At 37.4% G+C, this 20,175-nt stretch overlaps 1 long non-coding RNA gene across 1 annotated transcript in view; it reads right to left on the bottom strand.

Annotated features, from left to right (window-relative positions):
- Window positions 1-2,065: 2,065 nt before the first annotated feature.
- LOC125282718 (uncharacterized) overlaps window positions 2,066-20,175 on the bottom strand; it is a 93,259-nt gene continuing 75,149 nt past the window's right edge. Inside the window, exon 3 of the long non-coding RNA XR_007189889.2 lies at window positions 2,066-20,175. This exon is cut by the window's right edge and continues 21,532 nt beyond it. This is a non-coding gene — a long non-coding RNA (uncharacterized LOC125282718).

Genomic DNA, 20,175 nt, shown 5'->3' with positions numbered 1-20,175 from the left:
TTTGACTTGAGAGGGGATGCTGTGAACAAAATTTTATATCACATCAGGATGCATATATCAGATTGCCAATTATTAGTGATACTAAGTTTGATCATTTGGTTAACGGAAAAATCACCATATCTGTCTTAAAGATATATATTTTGTTTTTTATAATAAAGAATTGTTGGGGTGAAGCTTTGAGATTTTTAAAATGTCTTGTTTCCCAAAAACTTTCACCTAATTATTTTAGCATCTACTGATGATTCTTGCCGAACCAATTATTTCTTTGGAGTTCGCTGAAAGGTGATTTTCCAGTTTTATTATTTATTCAACATGTCTTGCAGGGTATCATTCTGCAAAGAAAACCTTTCTTTATCAACTGTTGCGCTATCAACTGTTGTGAATGTGTACCCATCCCCCCTAATTCGTATGGTAAAGTCCTAACCCTCCAACATGATGGTATTTGGAGACAGGGTGTGTGGGAGTTACTTAGGGTTAGATATGGTCATGAGGGTGGGGCCCTCATGATGGGATTAGTGTCCATCAGAAGAGGCAACACTTGTGTGGAGGTCATGTAAACACACAACAAGAGGGTAGCTGTCTGCAATCTAAGAGAGCTCTCACCAGACACCAACCATGTTGGGATCCTGATGAGGGACTTTCCAGTCTCCAGGAGTGTGAGAAGATAAATTTCTTTTGTTTATGCCACCTAGTCTATGGTATTTTTTATAGCAGTCTGAGCTAATACATCAATTAAGGATGAATTATCATTTCTCTTAAATAGACTCGATAAATGCTTAATTCTCTTTAATTACCACCACCTTCTTCTCCTCTTTCTTCAGCAAGGACTTGGTATAATAATCACTGCCAATGGTAACAAAATGTGCTTTTTCCCTTTACAATCTCTCTCCCTTTCCTTCTCTCATCTCTACCTTTGACTTATCACTAAATGAAATACATATTCAATTTATATAGTCAATTATAGACATGGTTGTTATGCAACTCTTTATGCTCAAATTTGCCCATATTGGCCAATGGAAGCCCCTACAAGCTGACTCCTCAATCCTCTTGACATGCTCTCACTAGATTCTGGGTCCACCTTTGCTTTCTGGTACAAGAAGATATTCCAAAGTCAGCTTGTATTTTCCCTATTTCAGATCTAGTATCAGTCTTTTTCCTCCAAAATCTCTGATTCCTTTTAGTGATGAACCAAGATCTGATTGCAAGTTTTATTAATTCTTTGTTATATTAGTTTATTCTGAACGTCACTGACCTGTACCCACTAGATACCAGTAGCACCTTTCCAGTTAGAACAATCAAAAAGTCTTTAAGCGCTGCCCAGTATTTCCCGGAGGGCAAAATCACTACCAGTTGAGAACCACTGGTTTATACGAATGAGAGTATTGTATGAATACTCTTCAGAAACTTGATTTGTTCCTTTAATAATGTACACTGGAGATCAAATCAGTACAGAGATAATCCCTGTTACGTTTTAAGATCTTATGGTACTCTCTGGTGCAGCAGCATCCAGAGATCCTTCAAACACCCCCTATGGCACCCCCTACTGCTGAACAGAGAATAAATTTGTGCATACGTCCTTTTGTGCTTATTGAGGTATATCTTTAGGATATATTCCTTAAAATGGGGTTGCTGAGTAAAAGGAAAAGTACGTGTGTGATTTTGTTGTGTATTGTGAAATTCCTCGTGATGATATTTGTATCATTTTCCATTCCCTCCAGCATCGTGTGAGAGTGCCTGTCTCATAACAGCTTCCTCAAAGCACTTTATTTCCTTGTGGGAGTGGAGATGGAGAAAGCCAGATAAAAAATACTGACTTAGCTCATCTAAGAGATGAGCAGTAGTATTTCCAAGTAGTCTTCGCAATCTCTCTTACTTAAGTAAAATAGAGAAAAAATGTTTTTATGAATTTAAGGACTTTTTCGTTTTCTTTTCTGTGAAAATGAACTCCATGCATGTGTTTTTTGTCTATTTTTTTCCTACTAGGTTTTTGGGTTTTGTCATCTCTATTTTTCTAAGACATTTTATATTTTAGGGAGACTTTCTTTAATTTTAAGATACTTTCTAATTTGTTATTTGTATTTTGACTTTGCTTATGGTGATTTTGTCATGTAAGTTCTTATTTATTTTTTGTGTTATTTTTTATTGCGTCCAGGTTTGAATCATGTAAGAAAAATCTTTTACACTTGATTATTACAGAATTCACTTTTTATATTGCACTTGCTTAGTCTTATTTTTTATATTTATATTTGAGATCTATGTGGAATTTATTCAGGTGTGGGTATAAGTGTATAACAAAATTTTTATTGCTAGCCTATATTTTTAAAACCATTTATTAAAAAATCCATTTGTTCTATAGTTATTTGAAATGTCACCTTTATCATATACCTAATTTCCATATATACATGGTTCATTTTTCCAGTCTTCTATTCCATTTCACTAATGATAGCTAGTTTGTTGTTGCTGGTTCTGATACAACAGTGTTTTACACAAAGATTTTTATAGTGTATTTTCATATATAGAGGGACTAATTCATCACTGTACTTCTTCAAGATGTTCCTGGCTAGCCTTATTTATTTTTCTTTATGAACTTTAGAGTCAACATATCTAACATAAAAAAAATTTATCCAACATGGCGTTTTTTCTATTCAAGTCTACTTGTGTCTCTTTTGGAAATCTTTAAATATTTCCTCATACAGATATTATGCATTTCTTATTAAATATATATACCTGGGTATTTTACCTTTTCAGTTCTATTATAAATGGAGTCTTAAAACAATAGCTTGATAAAGTAGACTTTATCAAAATTATTAACTTTGGGTTGTCAAAAGACACTATTTAGAAACTAAAAAGATGAACCATAGATTAGGAGACAATATTTGTAAAGCCTATCTCATAAAGGACTAGTATCCAGACTACAGAATTTTCACAACTCAATACTAAAAAATCAAACAAAACAAAGAAAAAAAAAACAGGTAAAATACTTGGACATTTCACCAATGAAAATGTAAGATTAAGGATAAAAAATAAGAACATGAAAATGTTTAACATCATTACTTATTAGTGAAACAAAAATTAAAACCACAGCATCATACCACTACACATCTGTTAAAAGGTCTACAATCAAAAGAAGTCAAAGGACCTCGCCTAACTCCAAATGCATCACTCCAAGGTGGCATCCTACCATGTTCCCAGAAGGAATGCCGGAAATATTTGGTGAACAACACTGACTACCACAGACAGCCTTCAAAGTCGACACGGTCACTTCTCTTAACTACCACTAAAATCCAATTCTAAAACAGCTCCCTCTTGCTTTCTTTGACCCTCCATACTTTTCATATTACTTCCAACTACTGGACTTTTATACCTGCAGTTTCCTCTGCCTTAACTTTTCTTCTCTAGCTTTGCCTAGTTCCATTCTACTCGTCTGAAGACACACTGACTCTTAGTTCTGGCCTAAACTTTCCTTTTCTGTCAGAATGCCCATCACAAATGGAATTTAATATTGGTTATGAAATCATGTAATGAATGTCTCTTCATCTGCTAGCCCAGAAAGCTCTGAGTGAGTGGAGACCACACTTGATTTTCTCCCTGTTGTATCCTTAGCTCCCAGCACAGTTCCAGCAAATTTTAGGTACCCATTCAACATTGTCCAATCACCAAGTGAATAAATGAATAAACAAAATACGTGGCTCGTTGTATTTATTATGGTGTAGCAGTAAATAACACACGTGAAGAAAGTGTGGAAAAAGCATGATAGTCCAGAAAACTGAGGGCAGAATCTTTAAAGATCTTTCAGTTAAAAACAAAACCCAAAACAAAACACATTAGCCTCTCTGGTGGGCTTTTAATTCAAAGGTTGATAGAATGTAAAGAAATGCCACCTTTTATAACTGAAACAAAGTGATTTTAATTATTGATAAATGCTAAGACAATTAAAGATATTTCAAGTACACTGGCATCTCAAATTAAGTTATTATTTTACCTTGTGCTATCTCTAAATCCAATAGTCTCTAGGATCATGGAATTATGGAATGTTAGAATTTGAAGAGACAGATTAAAAAAAAAATCCAACTGACTTATTCTACAGGAAAGGAGGTAGAGCTAGTTTCCAGTTTAAAGATGACACTGAGCATATTTCTTCTGATTTCTAGTCTAGCGGTGCTGTTATTCTTCCCTCTTTATTTTAACGTACAGGTCCCATTTTTATCCTCTAGTAATCCATTTCTTCTAATCCATTTCTAATATTCTTTTGTCAAAGAATATTGCTTGTTAGCCAAACCTGGTCTCATGATAGTTTACACCTTACCATCAGGCGAATACTACACAAAATAATTATTCTTTATGTGCTCATTTTTTCCTTAAATAAAGTGGAAATTAGTATATAACTTTTATCTTTCTAGACTATTAGAAAATTATTAACTAACTAGATCAATTTCCTTACCAGTGTTTCAGAATTATGGTTCCCAAATATTGCAAATCTTTTAGTTAACAGCTTCCCAAATATATCACCTCCAATATTCTGAATTCTGAATGCAGATTTTGGATAGCCTCCGGGAAGTCACAATAAAAAATAATAAAATTTTCAAAAAAAGTTCTAAGCAGGGGCGCCTGGGTGGCATAGTCATTAAGCGTTTGCCTTCGGCTCAGGGCGTGATCCCAGTGTTCTGGGATCGAGCCCCACATCAGGCTTCTCCGCTGGAAGCCTGCTTCTTCCTCTCCCACTCCCCCTGCTTGTGTTCCCTCTCTCGCTGGCTGTCTCTGTCAAATAAATAAAATAAAAAATCTTTAAAAATAAAAAAAAAAGGTCTAAGCAATCCAAAGCACAGCTAGGCTAGGAAACCACTGTCTTAGAGGATTATCAAATTTTGATAAACTCTAAAGCTAATCTTATGAAACATACCTACCCCAATCTAAAAAACAACAACAACAAAAAAAACCTTTCATGATGGATATAGAGTAATAGAATAAATGGATTATCTAAGCCTTTAAGGCCTTTCTATTGAAGCACCCAATTATTTGCACGTGCAAAATTTAGTACAAGGTGGATTGGTTGAACCAATAAAATAATCTAGAATGTGAAATGTCTAAGTCCTACGTTATTCAGAGTTAGAAAGCACCCCTTCTGACATTTCTTTCCGCTGCTTCACAAATGCCATCATCTTTATGACTGTAGCCTTTTACTTTCCCTTACTGCTATTGCCTTCCCGCAGACTTTATAGCAGCTTTGACAGTCCCCCTCTTGATTCATTTAATCCCCCCTCCTTCTCTCTGCTGTCTTTTTCCTCCATCTATTTTAAGTTACAGGGGAGAGACAAGAAAATCACAGCCTAAAGGCTTTCAGAATTTAACGTTTTCACTCTATGGAATATATGAATCACCCACTTGCACATTTTGAGGTTTAGTTATTTGTTTCTTTTTCCAAAAGAAATTGTTTTTACAGATTGCAAAAACATTAATTTAGATATTGACTCTTTTTTGTGACACACTCCTCATCTGAAATTTCCCTTGCTCTCTGGTCAAACTCAAATATATTCACAATATATGGCCAGCAAAAAAAAAAAAAAAAGAGGAACAAGACTAATATGGTCCAACGTCCTCAGTAGATAGGATCTTTAAACTACTGCAGTTAAACGAATCTGGTCTTAGTGAATGGCACCAGTTCAATCCACTCACTAGCAGGAGTTCAAGACCCCATTCCAGGCTCAGCTCCGGAAAGGAGAAATGCCAGTATAGTTGAAGGCCAAGGATATTTTTCCACCTAGGTGCCAGCCAGGCCCTGAAGCTTATGACATCATGAAGGGTATAAACCCTTACATTATTAGGTGCTGTGCCCTCTTTGGAATCTGCCATTTGGTCATTTTTTGGAAATCCGTTTCTCAGAAATATACTGGAGGTTGACCTAAAACTGGCCTGAGATACCTCTCAGTAGTGAGGGCTCCTGGTACTTGCAATATCTAACCAGACCAGGAAGAGGACCAAGGTAGAAAGGGCAGGCAGTGGATGGCTAAACCAGCTGCTGACACTTCGGGAAGAAACACTGACATGCCTTGCTGAGCTTTCCACTGGAGATTGTTTGCTGCTTTTTTTCTTTATCGGAGCATTAAATTATGAAGTTTCATAAAAGGCAAGCAGGATGGTTGCCCTCAGTCCTTGCTCCTGAGTCCCCAGACACAGTGCATCCCAGCTCATGTAGTCTAGGAGCAACGTCACATAGTAATAAGCTATGGATTTGTTCCATTTTCTTTCAACATTCTCTCTCTCAAACCTGCCTGTGATGTCAGGTGACTAGACGAGGTTGAGTGCTTGGATGCGGGACTCTTAGTTCATGACTTTCTTACTGTCTCTTCCCTCTTTGCAAATACAACCAAGAGTAATCTGTACCAAAGAGAGAACAGTGGGCACCAACTGACAGCTCGTATCATAAATCTTTTAAGAAAGACCAAAATTCAGAGTTGGAGGTGAGCAGAACCAACGACTGAAACAAAAAATAAAATAGAAAAAAACAATTACCAGTTCTGAAATAGCAGTAAATCCAAATACACAGAGAGCGCATCAAAAAGGAGTCCAAGAATGAGGATTGTGTTATGCGCATAACACGTGTGTGCGCGCACACACACACGTACTCAGAGTCTCGTCAGAGCCAAGAAGAATTCCTAATTACTTCCATGAAGGCCTCCAATTTTAGAGTTCCTACCTTCAAAACTCTCCAGGTGGTTCTAAACTCTAGATCAGAGTAGTCTAGTTTTAAAGGAACCATGATCAGTCTATTTCAATTTGTCTATGCCCTACATAGACATTATAAGACCTAGACAAAGTAAAACATAGATAAATGATTAATCTTTTGAGAAAGGAAAGAATCTAGCAGCCTGGAAAACATTTCAGATATGTGTCTCTAGGAAGGGTCACATAACTCAGTGGAATTTGAAGCTCAAAAAGTCCATCCTTCGATAATTCAGCTAGATTTAAAGCAGCTGCAGAACTAGAGTACGGGCTCTGAATTTGAGGTCACGGGCTTCTTTTCATTGGTTTGTCCTATTATCACTACTACTGCTGCTACTACTACTTTGGATTTCACAGAAATAGCCTAGAAGCCATTAGTGGGGAGACACTGTCTTGACTAAGATTCCCTGCTGCTTCAGATAGAGGCTTCTAGGACGCACCCAAGCTCCACTTTATGTACACTGACATGGTGCATCTCCACTTTTGTCATCCTCCTGCCTTTCAAGAAAACTGGATTTGATTCTTCACTCTTACAACGTGGTCTTCTCCAAGGACCAGACTGTTGATTCACCATGAGTTTAAATCAGTCTGATTGCAAGCTACTCAATAAAGCTTTCTGCATAGACAGATACCATAACTGCAAATAAGAGTAACATTCAAAAACTGCTGAAACCTAATAGGGAGTCGGGATGAGGGAGGGCAGATGGGGTGAGGGCATCCTTTAGAATCATGCCAGTCAGACACCAAGACACTGATTCTCCTTCTTAAACATTGGCTCCCCACCCCCCAAATTCTCTTTCATGTAAGTCATTTAAATAATTGAGGATAGCCTTCTTATTCAGAATGGTTACATTACCCACCACTTTGGTTGCTAGGAGTAGCAGTGCACTTTAAAATGACACTCTAGGGGTGCTTGGGTGGCTCAGTTGGTTAAGTGTCTGACTCTGGATTTCTGCTCAGGTCATGATCTTCGGGTCATGAGACTGAGCCTCGTGTCAGGCTCTGCAATGGGCACGGAGCCTACTAAAGATTCTCTCTCCCTACCCTTCTCTCCCGTGTGTGGGTGCACCATCTCTCTTTCTAAAAAAAGATAAAATGACACTCTAGGAACCTGAGTCAAGGCTTCAGTTATGGTTTTGACCATCACAAAGCTGAGAAAAATCGTACGTCCTTTGTTTTGAATTACAGTTCTAAGTCTACAATGAATTAATTGGATATGAGAGAAAGAGTGAAATAAGAACAGGGAAGTGAGATGATGACGATTTAGATAGTTCAAGTTTAGCCTTAAGCCTTCCATCTATACAGTCGAGATTCCAAGGCGGGTAGGTATGTTGGTATGAGTTGATCCTCATACCAAGCCATTGTGGTAGACAAGACAGTGTAGACAAGACCGAATACACATTTGATTTTCTTGTAAAACCAAGTATTTACAGAAAACAATTGCTTAAAGCTGAGGCTACCCATATTGAAATTCTCTCTTGCCGGGGGGCCTACATCATTGGCATGTGTATTTCCCTCAAAGAGTTCATTGTCATTCATCTGACCCCTCATCTCCGTGTTAAGCAACAAGCTTTAGATTTTGCTATCGACAACACAGGATATGTTTTTCACTTGGACTTCTTAAAAAACAAAATTTACAATGCATTAGTGCTACATAACTGTCATTCTTTTTCCTCTCAAAATCCCCCTATTCGCTTTAATTCGGAACATAATTCACTCAACTGTAAGGTCCTTCATATTTTTAGCATAATAGGATCAGTTTATAGTCTTTTTCTTTTTTCTTTTTCCCTTGAATTGTTGGCCAGTGTACGTAGATATGTGTGCTTGTGCATACATGCACACACGTGTGTATGTGTGTGTGAAGAAGGGTGGATACATTTCTTACTTTCATATTCAGAAGTCTGGCTTTGAGAATAAGAGCCCTTGAGCATGTGTTGAGATTAAGGGATTTGGAGGCTGTGTTTATTTGGACACATATGCATCATGACCTAATTACTGTGGGCCCCACCAGGTGTGTTCCCAGGTTCACTTCTCTGGTGTTCTGGTTGCCTTCTAGCTCCCCAATGTGCCAGATGTTTCTTAAATTGCCCTCTCATTCAGCAGATTTGAAATCAGTAGGGCTTGGTGGTAAAGGGAGGGGGATTGTTGTTTCTTAATTTTGTTTCTTTCCTTTGAAGCCTCCTGCCACAGCTGTGCACTAACAAAACTATCTCAGCCCCTCCCCCAGTGGCAAATTTCAGTTTTGGGTTCTAAAATTTCATTAACCCAAGCAGTCTCTCCTGGAAGCTATTTCACTCCTTATAACCCTAGGCAGAAGCTAACACTCTCAAAAAAAGGGAAAGAAGAGAGAATCTTATTGTGGTTTTGTAAGTGTCTCTTTGATGCCCCATTGCAGGTGCATATACGAGGCTGCCGAGCTTCAAGATAAGCTCCATGGCTCAAATCCTGTCGGTGGTTTTGTGTAAGCTTCCCCTTCCTCTTCTAGAGAATTTGTGAACTTTAAAGGTTATTACTGGGAAAACTCACTGGTCCAAAGAAACCTTCAGAATGAGAAAAATCTCACTGACTATTTCGTTGAAATATTCTTTGTTGTCCAATTCAGTGAAGGAAGTGTGTAATATAGCGGGAATTGCCTTTCAAGAAAACTGGATTTGATTCTAAGCTCTTCCACTAACCAGCTGTATGACATTAGGCAAATTATTTAACATCTCTGTACTTACTGAATTTCTTAATCTTTTTTTTTTAAGAAAAAATGGTTGACTTGACTGCCAATCTCTATGCTTTCGTCCAAGTCTACCACCCTATGTTTATAAATCATTTACTAATCCATCTAAGTATCTGTTGCCTGCTCCTTTGTCTCAGACTTTATGCTGGACTCTAGACTTATAAAGATATATATAATATACAGTGTCCACCCTCAAAGCATTATAATATTATTGGAATCCCATACAAGCCAATAAATAGGTACAATACATGATGATGAGTGCTGTAATCAAGATTCTTGGTGAGGTTTGGTAGCAAAGGAAGAAGACTGTGGGGAGAAAGTGAATAGTGAACGCTGTATTTTATTTACTTTTCCATGTCTCATTTGTCTAAGAAAGGATAACTAATAGTCATGTCATATACATAACATATAATTTATTATGATAATATATAATTATAATTGTTAATTGTTATACAGTCATTGAGAACTTACTCTGTGCTGGTGCTAGACAATGTACTAGCATTTATCATGTGTTACTTTGAAACTTAAAATAAGTTTATGAGGTGAGTACTTATGTTTGGTATTTAAGTCAGGCTGTTGAAACACACCAACCCCAAATTTTCATAGCATAACATAATAAATGGTTATCTCTCAGTTAAGGTGAAAGGCTCTTTATTATAGTTTTCTGCCAACTGGTGACTCAAGATTCAGGTTCCTTTCATCTTGTGGGGCTGCCATCTTAAGCATATGACCTCCACGTTCTTGCAGAGAAGACAGAAAAAACCACGTTCCATCTCTCAAAATTTTCGTAAGTCCCACTTTTCCTTTCACAAGGAAATTACAGAATTACTCGTAGCTCTTTGAACAGGCATACTATTCCATTCATCTTTTTCTTTTGCACATGTTCTTCCTTCAATCTGAATACAATTTTCCCTTAATTCCTCTTAGAAAATTTCTAATTCTACTTCTATAGGTAATATTTTTGCAAAGATTTTTTTTTAAAACATTGTATAAATTTGCAAGGACTATAGGGAACTTGTTCCTCCTTGTGTGATGCTAAATGCTAAAAGCCAGGCTTATAGTCAGGCAAAAACATACCATTTTCTACTCAAATGTGCATTGTTCTGATTTCACTGAATACATCAAAAATAAAACTCATTTTTTTCTCTATACCCTTCTTTTATGACTGATTATCTATGGATGGCATGATTTTCTTTTCCCTAACATAGAGGCCTGACTCCCTCTGCCTTCAAATTGACTTCCTACTGGTTCTGGCAGTGCTCTTTCTGTAGCACAGCTCATGCAGATTACCTACCCCCTTTCCCTCTGGTGTGGCCCCCAGCGTGGTCCGGTCCTCATCACCTCCCTATCCTGACCATTGCAGTGGCTTCACAATCTCTAGCCACTTCCTCTTCAATATATTCCACCTTTGCTTCCAGACAGGTATTTCTTCCTTTTTATCTCCACGACATCCTACATAGTGACTTATAGGGAAAGGATACTTAATAAATTACTTCGTTATTGACAATTATAATGACAAAGATCTATTAATGAATGTAAATGACTATCCACATGTACTTATAAAGCCTCCATATTATAGAGGAATCCTGAAGATGGTCACCACAGATGAATGGCAATGTTTTTAGAAATCCAAAGATCCTGGATGTTAACACTGAGAAAATAATTACATATAAGCTGTGTGTATCATGTGCATGTACTTATATAGGGGTGTGTGTGCGTGCACGTACGCACGCATGGGCACACACACGCACACACACACGCACACACATCAACTAAATCCATCCTATAATAATAAAACTGCTCTATACCAGAACATTTCTCCCAACAATGCAAATTTCTTAGGGAGATTTACTTCAAAGCCTACCTAAAGCCATATCGTAGAAGGTAAATATAAAGGAACTATATATAATAAAAAGGGTTCTTATCAGAAAGAGCAAAAGAAAGAGGTCTTTTTGTCTATTTAAACTATATATGTATTTTACCAGTGACTCCTCAATCAAGAAACATAAGTGTAGAAGTCCATGGGGTCTTTTAGGGCATACAAAGAAGTATATTATACCAATTAAATTATACAGACCCTGCTTTTAAAAGTTGATATTCACACTTGAGGTGAAAAGAACTTCCCACTCATGGTGTAAAAATGAGAAATTATAAAAGAATATACTGAGAAAATAAGCCAAATAAAAATGTAAAACTTCTCAAAAAAGGAGACAAACTAAGAAACAGACTCTTAACTATGGAGAACAAACTGATGTGATGTTATCAGAGGGGAGGCTGGTGGGGTGGCGGTGAAATAAGTGATGGGGATTAATAGTATACTTATCATGATGAGCACCGAGTAATGTATAGAATTGCTGAATCATTACATTGTACACCTGAAACTAACATAACACTGTACTGTTAACTGTATTAGAATTACATTTTTTTTAATGTAAAACTTCTCTAGGTAAAAAAGGCAATGTATAAGTAAAAGACAAATATCAAAATGGAAAATAATACTAGCAACATAAATAAAAATGGTTAATATCATTAATATACAAACAGTTGTCACAAATCAATAAGAATTCTCCAGGAGAAAAGTGAACAAAGGATATAAACAGGCAATTCACAGAGGAGCAATTATAAAGGACTTGTAAATGTGTGAAAAAATATTTAATTTCACTAGTAATAACAAAATTAAAACAAGATATAATTTTTCACCTGTCAAATTGGTAAGGATCAAAGAAGACAGTGTTCAGCTTTGGCGAGGCTTTGGGTAAACAGGCTTTTCATATACAGCTACTGAGAGTCGGAATTAGTTCCACTTTTCTTGAGGGTGTTATTGCCTTAAAAATATGGAGAATGTTCATAAAGTTGGTCTATTAGCTTTACTTATAAAAACATATTCTATGGAAATAATTAGACAAATTTAAGATGATATATGTATAGGGACTTTCACTGTGCCTTTATGAATAGTGAAAAAACTGAGGATAACCATAATGTGTAACGATAAGTATATGACACAACTATTAAAATGGCTTAGATCTACATCTTTTAAAATAGGAAGATGCTCAAGATGCACTGACGAGGTGGAATTGCAGACTGGAAACTAATATGTAGAACATGAATTCTTGAGGAGGTTTGTGTATAAATAAAATTATTGAAAGATTAATATAAAACACAAGTGAGCTTAAGGCTGATTCATAGAAGTGTTTTCTTTTTTCTTATCAGTATTTTAATTTTTAGCATAAATGTGGATTACTTTTGTAAAATATACATAATTTATGCTTCAGGTTTTGCTTAATATAGTCTTAAATTTAGAAGGCATCATTAAAATAATCTCATCTAGTTCATCCTGGAGACCTGCTCTAGGACCCTCCGTACATAGCATCCCTGACGGAGGATAACTGTGCTTCTCTTGAGTATTGCAGATGAAGAGGAAGCCGCTATTCTATGTTCTATTTTGGGATCTTCAACTATTAATTTTATTTTTTTTTCTTCTGTCAAACTGAAATCTTTTCCCAATACTATCTACTTATTAGCCTACTTCCTAGTGCTCTGGGAAAGTAGAGGAGAAACCTACTTCTTTTTCTACATGTCAACCCACCAACTCTTTGAAAGAAATGATTATGTTCCCTCCTGGCTGTGTCTTCACAAAGATATCAAACCCCATGGCTTCACTGATGGTTTCTAAGTCTTTCAGCCCCTTTCTTGCCTGAGACACACCTCCACATTCCTCCACTTTGAGTCTAATACACACCATTGGGAACTGGGAATCAGAACAGGGAAAATGGTAAATGATAAAGGATTCAGAAAAGGAGACTATCTCTGTGGTTGGAACGATAAGCTCAGATCTCATGGGAAAGGTAAGACTTGCTGGAGATTGTATAGAATCTTTGACTCTTTGACGACCATGGAAGGGAAGTAAGGGCACTCTGGGCCCCATGACATCAGAAACATGTCCTTTTAATGGTCCAAATTTCAATTCTAGACAGGAATTAAAATTTGCCTTTCATCTATTCATCTTATATTCTGTTTTACTCCTTTCCTCCTTCCTGTTCCTTTGCTATTTTGGGTAATGCCTAAATAAATAAATAACCGAAACCACGTTTGCCTTCTCATACTCTTTTGTTGCTGTTATTCGAAGTGTTAATCATCTTACTTTTTAATACTTTGCTTGTTACTATTCCACAAGCTACTTCTTAGATATAGGTTTCAAATTCCCAGTTAGGCTGTCAGTCAGGGAGGTATCTTTAATTTCTTCATCAGCTCTCCCCATGCCCAGTCCCACATGAGAATGCATACTATGCCTTAAAGATTGTTTGGTTTGTTAAGTGAGTGTTGTCGTCTTTTTATGTTCTGGCAATGAGTCCCTCTGTGATATCATCCCATTTCTACCCCACCCCATATGTGAAGGCCTACATCCTGTACAGTTGTCACATTAGGAGGAAGATTACAGTCACACTAAGTATGGTCTTTGCTGAAGTTCACGTCCCTTCCAGCTGTAGATAAACTCTTATGTAGCTTCTTCTTACCACCTACTGTGGCTTTTGTGGGAGACAGTATACTCCCCAATGCAGTTTGGGCTCTTATAGCAGAAAGTGAGAAAATTCTGGAAGCTATTGAACATTTAATCTAAGAACTGCTATTAGGCTGACCCATATTACCCTTACCTCCTACTCTTTCTCCTGTAGAACTTTCCCTTTCTCCTGACACCATCTGAGGCTCTACAAAGTGACTCCTCTTCAGAATTGTGGACTCCTGGTTCTCAAATCAGGATCTACTCTGACTGATCCAAGGGCCCAAAATATTTTCTTCCCAGCCAAAGAGATTATTAGGGAAATAAGAGGAGATGATCCTACTTGGTTAATGTGGCTCCTCTGAACAAGAAATGGTAAAAGGAGAAGCAGCTGGTGCCTCTGAAGGGGTTTGGAGATTAGTTTTCACTGTTCACTGCAGTCAAGAACTGACTTAATGAGGTATACGGTCAGTAGCTGACTCATGAGCCTCCAACTGGGGCCTCAGACCACAAGGCCTGATTTGACTCCCCTTGCTAAGATATGTCAATGGGACAGACCCTTGGAAGTATATGTAGTAAACAAAATCCATATACATGATACACTACTTCATCTCTACAGTCACTACCTTTCTCCTAGTTACTACCCAGTATGTATCAAGTTTTATTCCCACCTGTGTTTTGAAATAGATGCTAATTTTAATAAAATATTTACATATTCAGCAGGAAATTCTTTATTATAAAGAACAAAAGGGTTTCGGAATAAATTAAATAAAAGCTATGAGGGCAAACTAGGTAGGTTTTGTTTGACATATTGAGTTAAGGGACCTTCTAAGCTCCCACCATATAAACAAAGTTTTCTTTCTCAGGGTGGCTCCGAATGACATCATATATCACATAACAGAAATACCCATTGCCCGAATTCATTACCTGTACATACCTTATTCCTAGTTCATTTAGGATTAATAAATTAAAGCTAAATAGAAATCTTCTTTGATAAAATTTTTAAGAGGAAAATTGTCATTATGAATACAGCACTGAAGAAAAATTCATGTCTGCGGTTGGTACTCAAACAACGATTTCCACTCAACGCCGCTGGCCGTGGGACAGATGGCCAACATCAATCTTCTCCCCTGCAACACCAGATAGTAGCAGATCTCTCGAGGCAGGAGGGAGTCCAGATTTGCTGGTAGAGGGATAAAGCTAACGTGAGATAGGAAGCTGGCTGGATGCTGAGCCTTCAACAAAGACTATGGGAACAGTGATATAAAGAGAGCTTTTTGTGTAGGATGTGGGATCAGGAATGATGAAAGGTCAAAGATTATTTGTCTAAAACAGCCTAGATCCTAAACACACCATCTTCTCTATTTTCTCCCAAAGTCAATTTAATCCCATGATTGCTGTCTCACCAACCGAACTATATCAGTGAATTACTACAGAGGTATATGATAGGATGTCGCAAGAAGTTGTGATATAATACTGGATTTCTATTATTCCCCCCTTATTAACGTCTGGCTTACCAATGCATAACCTGGATACGTAGCATCATGGGTATTATTAACTGCCACTGGCCCCTGATTCCAGGACAGAACTAGAATGTGTGCTGAGAAGGATAACACACACAAATTCTCTTCGACCTGCTCATGAATGCCACATCCTCCTCAGAACCAAGCCCATGACTGACTGACAAGCCCAATGGAGAAGGAGCAGAAAACAGGAAAGCGTGTATTACACATTGCCCTGCATTCATCAGACCGCCCTTCAGAAAGGGGAAATAACAAAGAGTGAATGGTGGGAAGTCATTTTATCTGCTAGAAAAATATGCCCTGTTCCCTACTCAAAAAACAAGTGGTTGTGAAGCAACCGCATTATTTAAAGCTACAAGGCAAACAGGAAGAGGCAAACCAAACACCCAGGCCCTGAGAACTTCCCGCAAGCGCACCCCTCAGCTGGGCTGGTTTGCAGTCGTGATGGGCATGCTGACAGGCTCCAGTGGTTGCTGTGAACCCAGAGCATTCTTGATGAGAAAGGAAAGAGGAAAGGAAAGTGCTAGTTCCTCTTTAGCAAGCTATTTGGGACGCAGTTGCTCAAAGGAATAAATGATTTCTCGAACGAACCACCATCAGTTTAAGCACTGCCATCTGCTAAAGAAGCTCAATACTAAAATACAAGCTTGGACGATGTAGGAATTGCCTAAGAATAAAAGGCAAAAGAAGATGCCTACAAAACCCTAGGGAATGGTATAGAACCTTAAAACCAGTTGGCAGCACGTGTGGCTGTGTTGGAAGAATTATCATCATTGGAACTTGCAAGGTTTACAGGTTGGGCTGAAAGAGTCTGCAGTTTTGAAGTATCTGGTATGAGCCAACAGACATTTCAGGAGCTATTCTGGAATCACACTCCCAGCCTCAGGTCCCATCTTAACCACATTTTGAAATACCTAGAAGTGCCTTTTAGGGCCCCCTCTGAGCTAAGTTGTTATTTTGTTGCACAGACCAGCTCCCGGGCTCAGTAGAGCAGGGCAGGGGTATTTTGACTCTACGGAACTAAGAGTCAATGTCATTATTTTTTGAGTGAGGGTCCTGAGTTTGGAATGAGTGTCCCACTGCTGGAGAGCTGGTCAGTGTCAGGTCTCTCTGATGAGGAACCTTCACCTCTTCCCTCTGGGCTATGGGTAATACAGATTCAGGGGCAGTGGCGAGAGGATGTTCCATGGCGGACCGATTTCCCGCTGCAGAGAAACAATACATTTGGGGCCAGAGTGAGCAGTCACGTGGGAAAAATTCTCCCCCCGGATACAATGGAAAGTGTGAGTCCACAACTTTCTCAGAACCCAGAAAGCCTCCAAGAGGTGGAGAGGCAAAGACCCTCACCTTCCAGATATGGATTACACAGAAAAATGTACCACTTGGCTGACAGTGATATTAATGTATGTTTTCCCATTTCTCTCACTCCTCTGACAAGATGTAGTGTCACCGAGAACCAAATTAACACACCGGGAGGTTTTGTCATTAAAGAAATACAAGCTCGCTTTGATTATTGCTGGCAAGAGAGCAGAGTGTGTGGTGCAAACAGCAATCCTATTCTCAGAACTAATATTCTTGCAGACAGCATGGCTCTGTCTCAGAGTATCTTGAATTGGGAGACGGGGGTGTAATTTTTCAAATCTAAAGGGACAAAATGATTTCCAAGCTAGGTACTTAAAGGTATAGCCAGCCATAGATCGCAATGAACACAGCTGTCAATGTTGCCATAATCATAAAAAAAAAAAAAAAAACATGAGAAAGGAGGGAGAAAATCACAAGAAGTGTTTTTAGCTATATTTATATGAACAGAATATGTTATTTGTGAGACTAAGTGAGAAGGGCACTTAAGTAGAAGGGTAAAACTAAGATTTATTTATGAGAGAAGTTATCAAATATAATCAGGCAATTTACTGAACCAGCTTTAACAGTTTAACTTTATTGTTGTAATTGTTGTTGTTTGCCTTTGCATTTAAATTAAGGTGTTACTGTTTTAGGTATCTTCTTAAAATTCACTTATATTTGCTATTTCACCATTTGATTGACTCTGTTGATTATGGAAAAATAGGTTGCAGACCAGGCATCAAAGATACAGACACTAGTGCATATATTTTCCTACCATTGATAAATATTTTAATCTTTGAAGTCTTGGTTTCCTCATCTGAAAAGAGGTTGCAGACCAGGCATCAAAGATACAGACACTAGTGCATATATTTTCCTCACGTATTTGTTACCATTGATAAATATTTTAATCTTTGAAGTCTTGGTTTCCTCATCTGAAAATAGGAAAATAGGAAGAATAGGAAGAATACTATATTGATAATCCATAAAGGATTATAAATATCGAATAGGAGAATTAATGAGAAAGTGCATTGCAAATCTAAGTTCTGGCCTTACCAAGGCTATCATTGTCTCATAAACACCAGGCTATGGAAATCACATTGATGTGTGGAAGGGGAGAGGAGAACAGGGCACAGGGGATATAAAAAAGCCGTATAGGGCACCTGGGTGGCTCAGTCGGTTAAGTGACTGTCTTCAGCTCAGGTCACAATCCCAGAGTCCTGGGATCAGTCCCACATTGGGCTCCCTGCTCAACAGGGAGTCTGCTTCTCCCTCTGCCCCTCATCCCACTCTCATGCTCTTTCTCACTCTCTCAAATAAATAAATAAATAAATAAATCTTAAAATTAAAAAAAAAAAAGCCGTACATTCTATCAGAAATGGAGCATGGATTTTGTTTTGCCACCAGCAATAGCAAAATCACTAAACTCATCTGAAACCTGACTCACTGCTAATACATTCCAGGACTTGAGGAGACAGGAACTGGACCTACATCACATAACATATAAAATAAACATAAACAATTCACATAATTGGCTCAATTAATTGTCCTACAACCACTGTGATATTTAGCTTTTAAGGGCATCATTACATCCATACAAAACAATCTTGAACTGAAAATAACCCAAAGGGTATAACCAAAAGGAGAATTTCAGAGGAAGCCTTATATTCCCAAAATATAATTCCCGAGAGGGGGGGGTGGAAAAGAATTCTCATGAAAATGATGAAACCATGGAGGACAATGACTATGAGACAAGTACTATCCAATTCTGAACAGAATAATGGTTATTATTATGGTAATACAAGTTAAGAATTAGTAAATCCTTATCAACTAGTAGAAGGAGATATGAACAACTCATATCTAAAGAATCAGGTCACAGAACTAGAGTCAGGCAACATGGGTGGGAGAACGTCAACCCTGTGAATGTGTCAGCTCAGGGAATAACAACACCGCTTTAAGAATGAGTAAAGAACAGTTTTAAAAGTTTAAATTGTCTAAGGTCATAGGGACATTACAAAGAGAAAATTTTAAAAATAACTCTTAAACCATAGTCTTCAGTTGAGCTCTACAGAAAAGGCTCAAATTTAGATTATTACACTGCTGCAAAAACATGAACACTTAAAAAAAAAAAAAACTTAACAAAAATTAAGCTAAAGGAACTGATTGGCTATGTTCTGTCAGATGCCTGAGGCTTTTCACATGGAAATGTTAGCCATCAAAATGGGCTTCCAGAGCCATTTTAACATAAATCCATTGTCAGGTGAAAACTAGAATTGGGACTCATTTTATATCAATTAAGAAAGGAGCAAGGATTTAGGTACTCTGACTGTATATATCTAAAATACTGGGCTATAGGGGGATAGGTTTTCCTCCTAAAATGGACTACACATCCTGAGCCCCAAAGCAGTACCCCTTGGATAATATTTCCTTCAATACATGTATTTCTCAGATTCTGCAAGCTCACATTATGTGTTTGAAATCTAAGTAATTCAAAAGTCATGTGTAAAACTATAACTTTATTCTTTTATCATCGAAATTAACCTAAATCTCAATTCCCACTTCCAATAATGATAGAAAACCGAGCAACTGGAGTCAAACCCGTCTCTTTCTGTTTCTACACTCAGAGTCTCAGAGGAATCACCTCTCCCTCTGCATTCTCTCTGAAATGAAGTTAAATTCATAGTGAGCAGAAGTTTTTAATTTTGATGAAGTTTAATGTATCAATTTTTATGCTTATTGCTTTTGGTGTCATTTCTTAAAAAAAAAAATAATTGTCTACCCCAAGGTCATGAAGATAATACCCTGTTTTATTTTAGAAAACAGAGCTTTTATGTGTAGATCTACAACCCATCCTGAATTAATTTTTGTGTGTGGTGTGAGGTAAGAATCATTGTTCATCTTTTTTCCTAGAAGTTTATCCAGTTGTTCTGACACCATTTGTCACAGAGATTGTCTAGATTCCTTACTGAGTTGCTTGGGCTTCTTTGCCAAAACTCAATTGAGAGCATATATGTGGGTCTAGATTTAGATTCTCTATTCTGTTTCTTTGACCTATATGCCTGTTTTTACACAAATATCACACTTCCTTAATTACAAGAGCTTTGCAGAAAGATGAGAAGTCAGTTGATTTAAATAGTCCCATTTTGTTCTTTTCTAAAGAAAATTATTTATATAAATATAAATGTATGTAAATTTATATATATTTATATAAATACATAAAATGAAAGATAAATATTTCATATATGTAAATACACATATTTTTCTACACCTTTGGAGAATAATTTGCTGACATGATGATCCTTTACCTCTAAATGCTTGATTCAGCATGTGTGCCCTAAGAATAAATAACCAAAGTATAATTATCAAAATCA

Source organism: Ursus arctos, unplaced genomic scaffold, assembly GCF_023065955.2.
Source record: "Ursus arctos isolate Adak ecotype North America unplaced genomic scaffold, UrsArc2.0 scaffold_17, whole genome shotgun sequence".
In the NCBI taxonomy this organism is placed as follows: domain Eukaryota; kingdom Metazoa; phylum Chordata; class Mammalia; order Carnivora; family Ursidae; genus Ursus; species Ursus arctos.
Note: the sequence above shows the minus strand (reverse complement) of the source record. Positions and strands in the feature narration are given on the sequence as shown.